The sequence below is a fragment of the Marmota flaviventris genome, chromosome 1 (genome assembly GCF_047511675.1).
Source record: "Marmota flaviventris isolate mMarFla1 chromosome 1, mMarFla1.hap1, whole genome shotgun sequence".
In the NCBI taxonomy this organism is placed as follows: Eukaryota; Metazoa; Chordata; class Mammalia; order Rodentia; family Sciuridae; genus Marmota; species Marmota flaviventris.
In genome coordinates this window covers 151925986-151943037 of record NC_092498.1, presented here as the reverse complement: position 1 = coordinate 151943037, position 17052 = coordinate 151925986, and positions in this window count along the sequence as shown.

Here is a 17052-nt window from a genome sequence, read left to right as displayed (position 1 = left end):
TTTCAAAACAAAGAGGGGCATGGGTTATAGAGGCATGCAACAGTTTTTTAGTTTGTTTGTTTGTTTTGTTTTGTTTGTTTGTTTTTAATGAGGGCACAGAGCAAAAGCAGGCCAAGGAGGGCATATAATTATTGTCACTACCATGAAACATCAGAGAATTGGACTCTGGATTGCAAACAAGGAAGAGTTGACATATTTTATTTTGGCACATGGATGACATGAGTGCCCATGATAAAAATGTTATAAGTTTCTAAAAGAAAATTGATAAGGTTTCAAATAATGGTTAAGCAGTGTCTGCACAGTAACTTCAAGGTGTCTTGTCAGGTGTGGAGAAACAGCACCTACTTATCAATAGTCCTGAAGAATTCATTAAGCCAACTGAGTCCTTTAAAAACATCCAATTGTAGAGATGAAGAAACACAGGCATCTAGATATCAGATGCTTTATCAGCAGCATGTGTCAGAACTGAGAAGTACCCAGGATAGAACCTATGGAATTTCTTCTAAGCTTCTCAAAGTCTGATTTCCTGGTATAGGGGATGTCCATTTAGAGAAATACTATTATTTCTTTGCCATTTTAAAGAGAGAGCCTAGAGAAGCTATCCCAGGAGGTTCTTTTGACTTGAGAGACTATTTTTTATACTTTTTGCATGTTAAGGGAAGTCTTCAGTAACAAAGCTATGTCAAACCAAGTTGCTTAGAGACCCAGGGTACAGAAAAGCACAATATAGTTTCCAGAATCTGAGAATGATGTAGGGAAGAAAAAAAAAAAGTAAATAGCTGATAATCAACTGAAAAGTAACTTAAGGTTGTCAGTTGAGAAATTAGAAGAAAAAGAACGAAAGAAACAGTGTGATTCAAATTGCCACATGGACAAGAGATTAACCAAAATGCTAACACTCAGAGAATCCTGGATACAGAGAAGCAGCTACAACTAGAGATTTCTTGTGGCAATGTAACTTCAGCAGCCCTTCTATGATGGGATGTAATCTGACTGTAGCTATTAAAATGTTACCTAGGCATATCCCTTCACTCAGTATTTCCTTTCCTGGGAGTATGTCTTCAGAAGGAGACTAGTTTCTGTAACCAGCTGAAGTGTCCTCTCGACAAATCTCTTATATGGATGTTTTGAATACCTAATGCCTCAGATTGTGACTCTTTTTAATATATGGATCTTAAAGACATGATTAATGTTAACACGATTAATTGGTTTAAAGTCTAATTGAATTAACTTTTTCTACTTATAAAAAGCAGCAATAAGAACACAGAGAAGCACAGGAAAATGCCATGCAAATATAGAAATAGAAGATGGCAATCTACATATCAAATTATTCCAGCAAGCACCTTGATATACATCTTTGGTATTAGCAAAAATGAATTTCTGTTTAACCCCATTTGTGGCATTGTCATGACAACCCAATGATACTGATGCAACCCACTAGGACACATGTACACTCTCCCTGCAGCATGGCTGAATGAAGGTATATTTGAGTCACATCACATTCCACCAGCATTCAAAGGCTGAAGTGTTGCAAGAAATGATATTTCTTACTTAAATATTATGAAGGCATGTGAGGACACACTCCTTAACTGATAGGGCTATAGTAATTTGTGTGGGGGGAAGGAGGGGGTTATGGCACAATAAAAAAAGTGTAAATTACTTTTACCTCATTTGTTTGCATAACCTTTACTCCTGTCTGTGCCAATAATTTACTGGTGGTAAAGGTGTTAGTTTTTAAGACTTGTAAAAGAACAAAAAGTACAGTGGAGATGACTGATAAATGGACTACCAGGGGCAGGGAGCTAAAACAAAAAGAGTAGCAACAGAAAAGAAATATTCAGTGCCCAATAAACATTTAAAATGATGTGAAAATATTTTCTTTGTAACTTCTACAAGTATGTAATCTGGATTTTTATACCTATTATATTGCCAGGGAAAAATAATGCAGTCTAGATTTCTTTGGGGATAGGAATGTGAGTCGTACAAGTGGTAAATTCCTGGGACAAGATTTAGGGGAGGACCCACACTTGGGTATTTCTTCTGAACCTGTCTTGGCTATCTCCAAATCCTGCCTGTGAAGGCCCTTCTCCAGAACTCTCACCTAACCTTAGAACAATGATATTCTTGTTGGTTATGTGGTGTACTTGCTCATTCCCCAAGGAGACAGAATTAACAAGTAGCTCCATGATGATCTGCATGGAATTCTGCAAAGAGACTGTCTAATATGTGGGAGGAAAATTAATGTTGGTCATACTGGCTAACTCCACAGAGGATAATCACAATTTAAAATTCTTATACCCAGATCAGGTATATATAAATATATACATAGGCCTCCATACAGTGGTAACACTGGGATACAGAATAAGGTCTATGGATAAACATTTGAGTAAGAAACAAAATAGTATTCAGCATTTAAATATCCACCCTACCAGCCATGTCCAGTGGTACAAACATGAAAATTCTGCCACAGATTCAACATGGAATAACTTACTCCCATCATTTCTGGTCCCCTGCAATTCATGCCTCCGCCCCCCCACACACACACAAACATAAACACAAAGAAGGGGAAGGTCAAAGGACTCCTCATGCAAATCTTTCTGTAAAAGTGGTGGAAACAGAAATCTGCATGTATCTTGTGGAGACATCTATCACCTGGGCTCTCAGACTGTGGATGATTACCATCCTGTCCCCATTGACAATTTGGATGCTACAGTGAGGACCAAAGAGCTTTGCCGCTCAGGAACCAGGTCCAACTTTTTCTCATGGTGGACCCCCCCCCCCACTAGAGTGTGAGAAAGAGAATAATATTCCTGTTGGTTGTCTCTATCTTACACATTCTCTCTTTGGCTTTTCCAGAAAGAGATAGAAACTGGGATTCCAGAAATCTTGAGAGTGTAACTGGAGCAAGATCAGTGCAGATCATGAGAACTTTTTAAAAGTTTAGTGATACAGGGTTAGTGGCTTCTGGGAAACTGAGGCAGAACAAAGATCCTCCTTCAAATCCAGATTTTTATATTCAAATCAGAAAGATTTCAGACATGTTGCTCAGGATAACAGGCATGAGTTTATTGAATGAATAAGACAAGGGGAAGGGGACACTCTCAAGGGAGAGAGCAGGACCTCTCAGAGAAGAGTCAGTGTGCCTCTCTTGTGTCCCAGTTGTATTGGGGGATACCCAAGTTCTTCCCAGATTGTCCTACCATGTCCACCTCTTGACTTTTGACTGACAGCTGGATGATTTCAGACTGTCAAGATCCCACTGCCATAACAACCCTAGCTCACTTTGGTCTATGCTGATCAGTTTTCATTGGATTCTTAACTATAATTTTTTACAGATTTTATGACTCAGAGGAAACTCTTCCTGAGTTTCAGGTTCTGGTCTGTGGAAAGGACCTCAAAAATCTCACCCTTCGGGGTAACTTGGGTCTTGGGTTTCTCTTATTGATATTACCCTCAGGCCTGTTTTTTTTTTTTTTTTCCTTGCTGATAACAGATAGTTTGCTGATGAATGGGATATAGCCTCTCCACTGAGACCAGGCAGGGATGTGGGTAATTTTCTTCTTGGAACAAAAATCATGTTCTGAAAGAACCATCGGTTTTTTTCTGGAAGTGGAAGCAAGAGCCAATCCGTTGTTTAAGAAGTTCTGAAAACAGAGTCTCTGCGCTGTGACCACTCTAGTTCACAAGTTTGGGACCACGATTTTTCTTTTATGGAAGATCCTGGGTCCTGATGTGCAGATCCCCGGCATTGCCCTTCCTGACCACTAGGTGGCGAGGCTTCATTTTTCTGCCCGCACAGATGGGCTCTGGGTTCTCTGTGTTGCAAAAGTCCTGAAGTGTCAGTGTGCTGAGGCCGATTGGACTGCGGTGTCCATGAAGTACTATGTAGCCAGGGGCATTGACTAGAGAGAGAAAATGCTGTGGTACTGTAGCAGAAAAGTTCTTTAGAACTGCACAGGTCCTCATTTCCGTGCAGGGCAGCATGACCATTTTCCCATAGCCCTGAGTCCTGGAGGCTCACAGAGTTCTGGTCACTGACCCTAATACCAATTGAAACTATAAGAGCACATAAGGTGGCAACAGGCTATTTTCTTCTCATAGAAAGTCTAATCTGATTATAAAGACGCCCAGAAAAGACCAGTCTCCTTGTATTGTCCACTGTGAAGGTAAGTGAGGAGGAGGCAGGAGAAATAGCATTTAAATCTTAGGTCCAAGTCAGGCTCTACTCCTTACTATCAAGGGCTTTTGTCTGTTCCTGTGCCTCTTCTGTAATCCAAGTTTGCAGCCATGGCAGAAGAGAGTGTGTGCAATGTTAGAATAACTTTCAGTCTCAGCTAGCAGCTACTAGCAGCTCAGAAATGCCTGAAATAATCCACCTTCCTTCAGGCCTGACAGGAGCACCTTCAGGATGGGGTGAAACCACATCCTCAGCACTTGTGGTTAGTATTTCCAAACTGCCCTGCCAGGAAACCGAGAGTCAGGGGCTTCAGGGCATGAAACCCCTGACTCAGTAAGGGCTAAAGACCCTTCCGGATTGCTTTCTGCCACGACAGCAATATTTAGAGTTTCGTCACAGTCCAGTTACATTAGGCAGAAGACGATTGGCCTATGGCTATTGTCTTGCTTATGTATGACTGAAATGCATGCCCCACTCAAACCCTATAACAGTTGTGTGCATTCTAAAAATAAACTGAGCTACTGGATGATGACCTGAGGTGGGTCTCCAGCCATTTCTCTCACCAGATCCCAGAGTTTGTGTGTTGATTCCTCGTCTCTACCCCCCTGGAGAACATGGTAGCCAAGTGACCACCGACCATGAAGGGACTAGGAACACATTCAGTGCAAGAGGAACCATGTTTGCACAGCACCTGCTTCCCAATGACAGCAACCTTTCTCCCCTCCTGCATCTAGCAGCCAGTCCTGTTCACCCGCATGAAGATGGGGAGTGCCTAATAGAAAGCACAAGACTGGGTGCACTCCCATGACCCATGCCCAGTGGTGCAGGTCATGGATGCAATTGCCCTGACCCTATTGAGAAGTTTTGCATGTTTGGCATTGTTACAAGGGTAACTTGGGTTTGTTTTAATCTGGTATGGTAAGACTCAGAAACAGATTTGACAGGCAAAAGACCTCTATAATTTCTTAAAATGCTTGTGCAGGGTCATGTGGGAAGCATCAGTATTTGTCAGAAAGCAGAGGGTATGGAAGGTGAGGGTGAAAACAGGAATGAGACTTCATTGCATTTGTGCAGAAAGTAAAGTTGAGGTTTAGGATGAGTATTTTTCAGTAATTTCAGTCGGCTCTAGGGGCAAAGGCACTTCCTGGTTCTCTGGTACCTGAACCTGGTGTAATTAGGGCAGGCAGAGAGTGGCCTAGTAGTGTGGAAGCCCAAAAGGGAGGGAATTGGTGGCATGAGAACTGGATCTGCTGGGCACAGTGGCACATGCCTATAATACCAGTGTTTCAGCAGGCTGAAGCAGAAGGACTGTGAGTTCAAAGCCAGCCTCAGCAAAAGTAAGGTGCTAAGCAACTCAGTGAGACCCTGTCTCTAAAGAAAATACAAAATAGAACTGGAAATATGGCTCAGTGGTTGAGGGTCCTTGAGTTCAATTCACGGTAGAGAGAGAGAGAGAGAGAGAGAGAGAGAGAGAGAGAGAGAGAACTGGATCTGTTAGTTTAAGTAAGGTGAATATGCTGGGGAGATAGCTGACTATTATAGAAATTGCTAGTCCCAAAAGGGCATACGATGGGTGCAGTGGTACATGCCTGCAATCCAAGTGGCTTGAAACAGGAGGATTGCAAATTTGAAGACAGCCAGGGCAATTTAATGAGACCCTGTTTTGAAATAAAATTTGAAATGGCCTAGAAATCTGGTTCAGTTGTACATCAGTTGGAGAATGCTCCTGAAGTCAATACCAATATTCACCCTCAAACATAAACACACACACACAGAGAGAGAGAGAGAGAGAGAGAGAGAGAGAGAGAGCGAGCTTAGGAGTGCGTGTCCTTCAGGTTCACCGAAGTCCCAATGTCAAAGAAATAGAATAATAACAGTAAATGTCATGGTAAACACAAGCACTTTTCATCCCAAGAAAAGAAGATAAGTATAGCTCTGCAGGTGCTCCTAGCAAGACTGCTCTCTGGTCCATCCAGGCCAGGGTCTGTGTTTATGGACTTCTGCTTTGCCTGCTTCATGAACACTAAAAGACCTCTAGGTGACTGCAGAGCAGGATCACTCTTTGTTTTAATGTAGAATTCTCCAGTGTGGCATAAAGCTTGGCCAGCAGAGCATAGAATGCAGAGGTCTGTCAATGGTCTGTCCTTTGATTTTCAAACTGTCATGAAGAGATGTCTGCCTGAAGCAGGAACAAGAAAAGTCTTCTCAGGTAGAGAGAAGAAGGCAGTGGGCTGGCTTTGTGGAGCATTCCATCTCACCAGAGCTTGTATTTTCTTTAATGGCAACTTGGAAGGGAAAGTGAAGTACCACACAGACCACTGTGGAATGCATGGGATCAGAAGTTAACAGGGTTTCCTTGAAGTTGGCCTGAGACCTTCCCAGGCTACCAGCTCCAGCATGGGGCAGTGAATTCTGATGGCCTACATGTTAGTTTATGCATGTGTGTGTGTGTGTGTGCATGTGCACATGCATATGTGAATGCAGGTCAAGTGCTCAATGATTCATTGTGCATTCTGGGGATACAGAATTTGGGGGTTACTGCTTAGAAGGAATCTTTCCTGATATTCGAGGAGGGGCTTTTGACTCAACATCAACAACTGGACTTAAACTGGAAAATTTCTGGGAGAAATTTTTGACACAGAGACTGTAGCACTAGTAGCCAAATTAATAATTCCTCTGCTTTCAGGCTTGACGTTTGTCCTGAAAATATACTGTGTGTCTCCCTCTCCCCTTTCATTTATTTATGTTCTCCCTCCTTTACCTACTATGAGATAATCACTGTGTTGGAAACACTGGAGACAAAAAGTGAACTAGAAAAGGCCAAGTGCCTTCCTGTATAGCATTTATAATCTAGACCAGGGTTCTTGAACCCCAGCAGGATTTACATAAGAGACTAGATGCTTCTTTGTGATGAGGTGCTCCCTGTGCATGATAATGTGTTTAATAATACCCATGGTTCCTACTTCTAGAAGTCCTAGCATGGCACCCTGAAAATTTGGACAAACAAGATGCCTCTAGCCAGGGTAGAGTGGTAGAGTGCTTGCCTAGCATGTGTGAGGCACTAGGGAAAGTGAAGCACCAAAGGTTTGATTCTCAGCACCACATATAAATAAATAAAAATAAAGCGCTATCAACAACTAAAAGTAATAATAATAATAAATTTAATAAATGCCTCTAGCCAGGACAAATTTTCCATGGGTGTGATCATTGCCCTGGATGAAAACTTGTGACCAATGTGGAAAACAAATAAGTGCACGCTTGTGTAGAATTTGCACAGATGTGTCTGTGTAGGAGTTCTGTGTTTGTGTTTGGGTCTCTGACACTCTTCGTGATTGTGGAGTGCTTAGGGACTAGGAAGTTTCTGGGAAAAGGTACAGAATTCTTGGCTGCTGGGAAGTTTCTGTGCAAGGATGCAGAATACCTGATTATGGGGAAACTCCCATGTCAAAGACATGGGATGCCTGACCACTGTAGCAATGCTCTTCAGGAGGGTTTTGACCTTGATTTTAGGCACATAGCTCCTGGGAATAGAAGAATTTGTTTGAAAGATAACTACAATGTTTCATCAAGCTACCATGTTCCTGGAGCTACCTGCCTAATAATAACTTTAGACAATGGACTTTCTTGAGAACTGCACAAAGCTCCTAACGTTGCATATTGTAACTGTTAAGTGTAACTCTAGCATAAGCAACTTTACTGATACTCTAAGAAATAATGACACCCATTGGTATAAATAAACATGGCTGCTTGGACAAAAAGCCACTCTGTCACCTTTCCTGCTCCTGCACCTTGTCTGTGTCTCTTCTTTAGTATTATTCTTTACATCTCTATGCCTACTTTGGGCCTTCTCTGGGGTTTGTCACTTCTCACAGAGTTCAGGGTAGTAGGGCTTGCAGAGAGTGTTAATATATGCCTGTTGTGAGATGGAAATTGATAAGAGGCTACCAAATAAAACCCCAGTAAAGAGAGGCTCCATTTTAATATCATGGTGGGATTATCATGGAGATATTTCAGTGACAGCAAAAATCAGTAAAAGTCAGTGGCGGTATCTGTGAATAAATGAAAGATTAAAATGACCTTCCCTCTTATTCCCTTTCAGCCATTCCTTCTGAAATAATTGCAGGGCAGGAAAAAGAGTGCTTGGTGACAGGCCTGCATCCTGAAGTTTTTCTACTTTTCAAATAAAACTCCAATTCCATTTGTGTCCCTGTGGCCCCTTAAAGAGCTGCAAATGGCTTTCTTTGTGCCTCATACAAGGGTCATACTCTGCTTTTGCCAAATGTTTGGCCTCATTTGTTGAAGGCATGTGTGTCTGTTTCCTGTGACATCCAATAGAAAGGTACCATCTAACTCTGGAATCCAGTACAGAAATTATTGTCAGCACCCCTGCCTGTTCCTCCCCATTCAGCTGAGTGTCTTTCTGTTCCATTATAGAGTGTTGATGGGTTAATTACGACTCAAACATGATGTGTCCCCTGAAATTTCATGTGTGAGATAATGCAAGTAGGTTTAGAGGTAAAATGATTGGGGCATAAAAATCTTAACCTAATGGATTAATCCACTTGAATGGAATAACTGGGTGGTAACTGAACACAGTTGGGGCGTGGCTGAAGAAGGTGGGTCACTGGGAGCTTGCCTTTGGGTTTATATTTTGTCCCTGGTGAGCAGTTCTTTCTCTGTTTCCTGATCACCGTGTCCTGAACTACTTTTTCTCCTCTACAAACTTCCACAACAATGTTCTCCTTTATTTCAGACCCACAAAAATGGAATTGGCCATCAATAGATGGATACCTCTGACATCATGAGTCTCATATAAACTTTTCCTCCTCTACTGTTTCTTGCTAGCTCTTTTGGTCAAGTGATGAAAAGGCTGACTAAAATTCCTGCAAGAAATGGGTCCTCAGTCCATTTTTATGTAGGTCTTACAGGAAAGAATTATGAAATGATTCTGAAACAAAGGTGTTCGTAAACTCCCTAAAGATCTTGACTCAGAAAATGAGGTTCTATCCTGAGTCTGTTGTAAGGCAGGTAGAGCCAAAGGGTGTTGCTGTTACTAATACCTTACAGTCATCCCTGGTGTGTAAGATTCCCAGAAGAAATCTGTTTTTTTGTGTATTTTATACTCAATTATAAATTGAGTAAAGAAGCATTTTTCACTCCTGTGCAAGAATCCACATTTATTTTTTACTGGTTTACTATACTTGTGTAACACAGGCAATATTGCTCAATTATAGCTAGTCATCAGTGTCTACAGAGGACTGGTCCCAGGATCCTTATGAATACCAAAGATCAAGTCTCTTTTATAAAATAGCAGAATATTTACATATTACCTAAGTAGCTTATTTTATAGTTTCATTCATCTCTAGATGATATGTAATACCTAATATTGATACCACTGGTTATCAGCAACAAGTTTGGCTCCCTCCCATGTTGAACATTAGAGAAGCATGCCGAGGCAAGTATATAAAGCAGGGTTTATTTGAAAAAGAGGTAACATAACTTAGAGGATTAATTTCTCCTGGCCTTGCAAATGGGTGCCTCATCTTGAGTTAGGTTATTCAGCTGCAGAATTTGGAAAATACTGATATTAGCTACAACCTTACTGAGTACCTACTATGTACCAGACATAGAGTATACTTTATCTCTGATTACGACTATAAGTGCATAAGTATGTCATTATAGTATCTCCATTTTCAGAGGATAAAACTGAGGGATAAAGGGCTAATAATTTGCCTAAATTCATTTTGCTAGTGAAGCCAAGATTTGACCCCAACTCAGTATGCTAAATTGCATATTATCTCTATTGTTCCTAACCAATACTCCTTTGCAATGGCATGAAAGATTTTACAGGAATATTGTCCTTGAAGCTACTGGAAATTATATATTTTGTCTATGCATGGATTTCACATTTTTATGCATTCAATCATCTATAAATTCATTCATTCATATATTATTTCATTCTTTCAGTTGGCTATGTGGAGAATCTATCAGGTCCTGGGTTTTTTTGGGGGGGCTGGATTTACATGTGAACCCGTTGTCATTCCTGCCTTCATCTTCAAAATAGACTAGCAAACTTGAAGGGAAAGCAATACACAAACACACACACACACACACACACACACACACAGTGTTAAAGATATGTCTAGGAAAATATGGGCATAATGAGGAGATATCTCTTGCTGAACACAGCATATGGAGAGGTAACAGAGAGAGTTCTACAGAGTTCTATTTCCCTTTGAGAATCTTATACACAATGCTCCCATTTCACTAAACCCACAGTTTGGGGGCAAATGCCATTATACCTGTCATGATGCTTTTTTCTGAAGGTCATAGTGTCAATGGCTTCTGTATTCTGTCCTTTTCCCTAGAAGGTGCCCCCTTGTTCCAGTTCTCTACTGTCCCTGTGGAGTCATCTTTACTAATTTCTCCAAAAATAGCAGGATAAAATTCTAGATCTTTGAAGGGCAAAAACAGACTTCTCCAAAGCCAGGCCTGTCACTAGCTATTCATAGTCTGGGGCATTTTGCAGAATAGGAAACAAGTGAAAAAGAACCCTTTGATTATGTACTCCTAAGATGGATAATTTGAATAGAAACAGCTTTGTAGTTCTGGGGAATAAAATAATGGAACCCTCATGTGTGGAAATTGTAAGACAGATGTGCCATCTTCACTTCTTTTTTTTTTTTCAAAGCCCTCACAGCAAGCTGCATGTCTGGGTCAGAAAGACTACTGATGATCTTTCAGTCCTGAGGGTGGGTGATGAGTACTACTAACCTACAAGAAAAATGGCTCAAATGCACAAACCCCATGATGTTCACCACCTACTTCCTACAATCTAGAAGTGCTTTGTGAGAAATCCAAACACAACTAGATCCAAAAGTTCCACAAATACTGACAATGCTTCTACAAGCCAAGGCTTTGGAAATGCCTATCTTCAAAGGAACGAAAGGCAGATTTTCCATGGGCTCTCTCAGCCCTTAAAACGGGACAAACAAGAGGGCTAAAAAAAAAGTTGGTCAAAGGGCATTATGCTGAGAGAACTCCAGAAGTCTTCCTAAGGATCACAACCTTGAACTGATATTAATGTTAATCAGGTATTTAGAGCAAAACACTTGAAAAAAAATCTCTAAAAATTTACATGACTAATGAAGGGCCTTGGATGGAGGAGGCTGCTGTTGCCCAGAAGGTTTGGCTTATAAAATTTCCCTTATAAGTATCTTTCTACACAGCTGCCACACCATGCACTATAGCCTCTTCCCCTGTCTGCCATGGGGTCTGGTATGAGGTTCATGTTAACAAGAGTGTTTGTCATGGAAGCTGTCGTAGCTCTTGGGGCCATCTACACAGGGTTCAATTGCTCTTCCTTCTTTATATTGCACCTGCTTTTATCATTACCCTAATGGTGCAGCTGTGGCAGGCAGGATATGTTAACAAAAAAATCTGCATGCTGTAATCTGTGCTGAGCTTAATCCAGGGTGATCATAGAATCTACTCAGGTATAATCAGAAAGGTCCTAGAAGTAACTGAGGATGGAAAGGATATCTCTTCTGCAGGTTGAGACATCCAGTCCAACTGGATGTGTAGCATACCTGCTTGATGTCAGATTGCTTCTGGCAGCTGTCTTTGGACCTAGAGGGGACCAGAATTATGCCAAAGTTAATAAAGTGGAGGGCAGAATACTATCCTTGGAGATAATGTCAGGTTGACAGATCAATAACCCCCTGGGACAACATTCCATGGGAGTAGTAAAGCTATGTGTTTAAAACCAGTTGAGATTGGGCTTTCTGTTCCTTTTACAGCAGACACTTGAGCCATGGTTATATACACTTCTGTCTCATTGAATCATATCCCTATAATTTTATTTGGAAGGTTAATTTGAACTTCCTAGGAGGAAGGTGCTTGAAATGCAAAGAAAAGTGTTATTCAATTTTTTTAATGTAATCCTTGGGCATTGTTCATGAGGAAGAATCTTGGATTTCCTTCCTAAGAAGGAAGATGTCACAGTGAGTGACATCTCATGTTGATGGCACCTGAGCCTCCTGTCCAGTGGAGAGGGGATGTTCTACATGAATCCTCCCAGCTTTTCCACCATGCTTTGTTTATATGCACCAGCAGATATTTCACAGGGGACTGTCCCTAGATGGTAGAGTTAGACCAGCCTAGCACTGAATGTGTTACCTCAGGCATGTGACTACCTCTCCCAGCCTCTGCTCATTTGTGATTCCAAAAAGGTGGCCATAATAAACAAGTAAGATGGCAGAGAGTCTGCCCAATAGTAAGAACTCCATATATTCCAGTTTCCTTCACTGTTCTCACCATATTTTTGTCTTAAAGATCAGAGAAATTATAATATAATAAAACATCAGACTCACACACATAATAAAACTCACACACATAATAAAACATCTTTTTAGTGTATCTCCCCCTCCACTCTATCCACAGAATTGGGCTATCCCTGGGAAGCCCAGCTTCAAAAAGTAGTCACAGGGTTTCTCTATGTCATTTCTAATTATATCATTCAGGTGCAATGAGGCCTGAGTGGACTTCTGACATTGAAACAAACTTAGAACCCCAAGTCTGGTTGTCTAAGACATCTCAACACATGCCACCCAGTTTAAAAATCTGCAGGGATTTAATCATGCCAAGCAAATGTAACTATTGCCCTCTAGGTCAATGCTGTTACTTGATTAGCTTAAGCCAATATTTTTGGATTGACTGACTTTCCAATTTCCAATTGGCCAGGAAGCAGCATTTGCCTCGTCCATATGTGCTTGTTCACTTTGGAAATGTTTGCCTGCCAAACCCCTGAAGACAAGGCTTCATCTCAACACATCTCAATCAATGCTGGTGGGAATCTTGTGGGGGATTGTTATGTGGGCCCTGAAAAATGTGTTCAAATGATTAACTTTGAACTTGGTGTCTGATATGGGCTGAATTCTATGCTTTTAAAATTCATACATTGAGCAGGGCACAGTGGTACATGCCTCTCATTGCAATGGCTCAGGAGGCTGAGGATCGAAGATAGCAAGTTCCAAGCCTGTCTAAGGAAATTTGCAAGATCATGTCTCAAAATAAAAAAAAAAATTAAATTAAATTAAAAGGGTTGGGGATGTTGCTCAGTGGTTAAGTACTCCTGGCTTTGCTCAATAGTACCAAAAATATTTTTCATAGCACATTCTGTTGTTAAATTCAGAACTTTGAGTTGGTTAGGTTTCTATAATTCAATCTGTAAAGTACCTTTATTAGAGACTGAAAGGGCACATGGTTAAAAATACTATTTTACATCTGTAGAAATTCATAAGACAGTTTCATTAATGTGCTGGTTTGGGGGAAATGGGGCCTGGAAGTTCAAAGATAGAAATAATTTTTTGAGAAAAGATAATTCAAATTCAATCCATAAAGATGGATTTGAAATTTTATTCCTTTTAATTTTATTTTTATTATTTATTATTATTAGTTTTTTTTTGTTTGTTTTTGTTTTTTTGGTACTGAGGATTGAACTCAGGGGCACTCGACCACTGAGCCACATCTACAGCCCTATTTTGTATTTTATTTACAGATAGGGTCTCACTGAGTTGTTTAGTGCCTCGCTATTGCTGAGGCTGGCTTTGAACTTACAATCCTCCTGCCTCAACCTGTGGAACCTCTGGGATTACAGGCATGCACCACCGGACTTACATGTATATAAATTTATTGATTCAATGTTATTAGTACATTATAATTATACATAATGTTGGGATTCAATGTTACATATTCATTAATGCACGTTATATAACAATATAATTTTGTAAATATTGATCTCCAGTATTTACACTTTTCCTTCCATTCTTCCTTCCTGTGATTGAATTTGAATTTTTAGACAAATTATGTATTTACAACATACAGTTTTTTTCTAAAATAATAAAACAATTTAATAATAAAAAATGTAATTATACTCAGAGCTTAAAAAGAAAGAAAAAACAATTCTAAAATTTAACCGAGGTTTAATTCAGATGTTTTAAAAATGATAATAATAAAAAGAAAGATAAGGATCACATATCCTTTTCTTTTTCCTTCTCCTTAGAGATAACTGCTTTCTTAAATTAGAGTCATGCATTTCCATTCATAACATGCAGGTTTTGAGGCTTAAAGCAAAAGAATATAAGAAAGACATGCATAGTCATACTATCACATGCCTGTAATCCCAGCAGCTCAGGAGGCTGAGGCAGGAAGATTGTGAGCTCAAAGCCAGCCTCAGCAACTTAGTAAGTCCCTGAGCAACAATTCAACAAGGACCTGTGCAATTCAGTGAGACCCTGTTTCAAAATTTTACAAAAAGGGGTGGGGGGTTGGGGTTGGGGGTAGGGGATGTGGTTCAGTGGTTTAAATGCCCCTAGGTTTAATCTTTGGTACCAAAAATAAAAAATAAAAAAGTGAATCTTTAACATCCTAATGAGAAAAAATAAATAAATGTAGTTGGAAATAAAATCATTATGGAGGAACACCACAAGTGTTGGAGTAAATGTTTCTAAGATGTCCAGATAGTATCATCAGGAGGGAAAATAAACACAGACCTTGCCCTGGGATATTTTCACCTGAGAATCACCTATCTCATTCTCTTTCTCTTCCTTTTACTTTCTGTTTTTCTTTTTTTCTCAGAAACCATTATCTCTACAAATCACACCTGAATGTTCATAATATGCTTTTAAAGGTGACAGCATAATCATTTCATCTGCTACCTCTGTATCCAAAGGCAGAAGTGACTTGTGATGCAGAAAAGACAAAACTTTCCAGGCTTGTGTTGCTGGAGAGATTCAGGTATAATAAGTTCCCACATGTTATTATCTTGCTTTGGAAAAAAATCCAAACGCAACTCTTCTAAACATAGCCAGAATCTCTTTATGTCTGAGTCTGGCCTCATGTTAGAATGATATGTGACACTATGTTTACAACTATTCTGCCAAGAATGCAAAACCAAATCCCAGTGTTATATATAAAAATAATGCACCAATAAAAATATATATTTTTTAAAAAAATATAGGCTATGGCCAGTCATTCACCTTGTGAATTATTTCCATGAAAAAGTGATCTAATTGTGTTCTAAAATATGTTGTAGACACAATTCCACATGCAGATCCAGAGGGTAGCCAAACTCTTTGATCCACAGTGGAGCATTAAGGATTAGGATTTGTCATGGAAATCTAGCCGGTAAATGCAAGACACTTCTCTTATGAAGCCTGTGCACACTTTTGTGTTTATATTGGTCTGCTAATTCTGGACAGTTTTTTTTAAAAAAAATACATTTCCAAATACAATCTACACTCAAAACAGAAAAATAATCTGTAAAATTGTAGGAAAAACAAATATATATATATAGTTTATATATATATATATGTATGTATAAACTAAAAAATGTAGTGTAGGTTATAGGAAATCCATAAATGTATTGCAAAGACAAAAAAAGTCCTGCCATTTTTATATAATCAAACATATTCAACCCATTGCATGTAAGTTTTCAATATAAATTATAACTGGCTCTACATAAGTAGACTTGGCAAAATAACTTGTCATATGTTATTCAAAATTTTATCTGGCAGCTTTCAAAACCACCTTATTTGCTAATTGGGTTTATTTAACAGAAAAATATATACACGTTTCTGTTAAAAGAAGTAGTTTTGTATCTTTGAGGTAGCTGCCTGCTGAAGCTAGGTTAATTTTCTCCTAACTATGAGATAATGTGCAATCATCTTTGAAATTTATATTTGTAGAAGATGAGTCTCAGGTTCTGAAATTATTCGTTCCTTGGTAAAAAAAAGTCTAACAAAAGCCTCATTTCAGTTTTAAAAGGGTTTGTACATGAGTTAAAATTCAGAGAAAGAATTTACAATTAAAAGCTTTCTGAAGTAAATGCTCTATGAAAAAAGTAAAGGATAAAAAGCTCTTTCCATAACTTAAAAGCGGGAGCTCTGGCACCATTACAATGATTTCCGAGGAAGTAGCCTTGTTTTGCAAGAAGCACAGCTAACCTGTTGTCCTCACACATATGCATGATGGGGCAGGGTGAGAGAATTTCCCTCAGAATTTGTTCCATCTGAGAGTGCTCAGTCCTTGGCCATCTAACAGAGATGTGGATACACAGGAACTTGCATGGTGTAGACCTGGTGTCCCACCAGCCCAGATCCTAGCCTGATCCCTATTGACTGAAACTCACATGAACTCCTCTGTTCTTACCTCCGCTAATATGTCACTGGGGACAATTGTGATATGTAGAACTTAGAACAATAAACAAGCTTTTACTGGGTATATCTACAGGGATATTGCCTGAAATTGTGATGGATCTGAAGATACTCTAAGCACCAGATTGATTTGAAACTTTCAAAAACCCATAAAGATGGAGCATGGTTCAGTGATCTGTGGATGGAAACATTGAACAGTGATACTATAGACATGTATCACTGATACACAGCTGAGGTTATAAATAGTGTCAATAAAGCAAATTACACCTACATTCATAGCTTGAGTTTTAATGTTTTTGAAATTAGTGTATTTATTTTTCTATGAGATGTGGTACAAAATATAGTTTCTCTTTATGTATTTAAATTATTTCACCTCTTTGAAGTGAATAAAAGCATTTTTTGTAGTTCAGTATTACAAATAATTAAACCTTAGAAAATAGGATGTCAGACATTTATTATTCATCATCATACTGAAGTTTAGTGTTTAAAATAAAATATTCCTTGTTTTCTGTTCCAAGATTTTTAAAGTGTGTGTGTGTGTGTGTGTGTGTGTGTGTGTGTGTATAGTTTAGTTGTAATTAGACACAATACCTTTATCTATTTTATTTTGGTGCTGAGGATCGAACCCAGCACCTCGAATGTGCTAGGCAAGCGCACTAC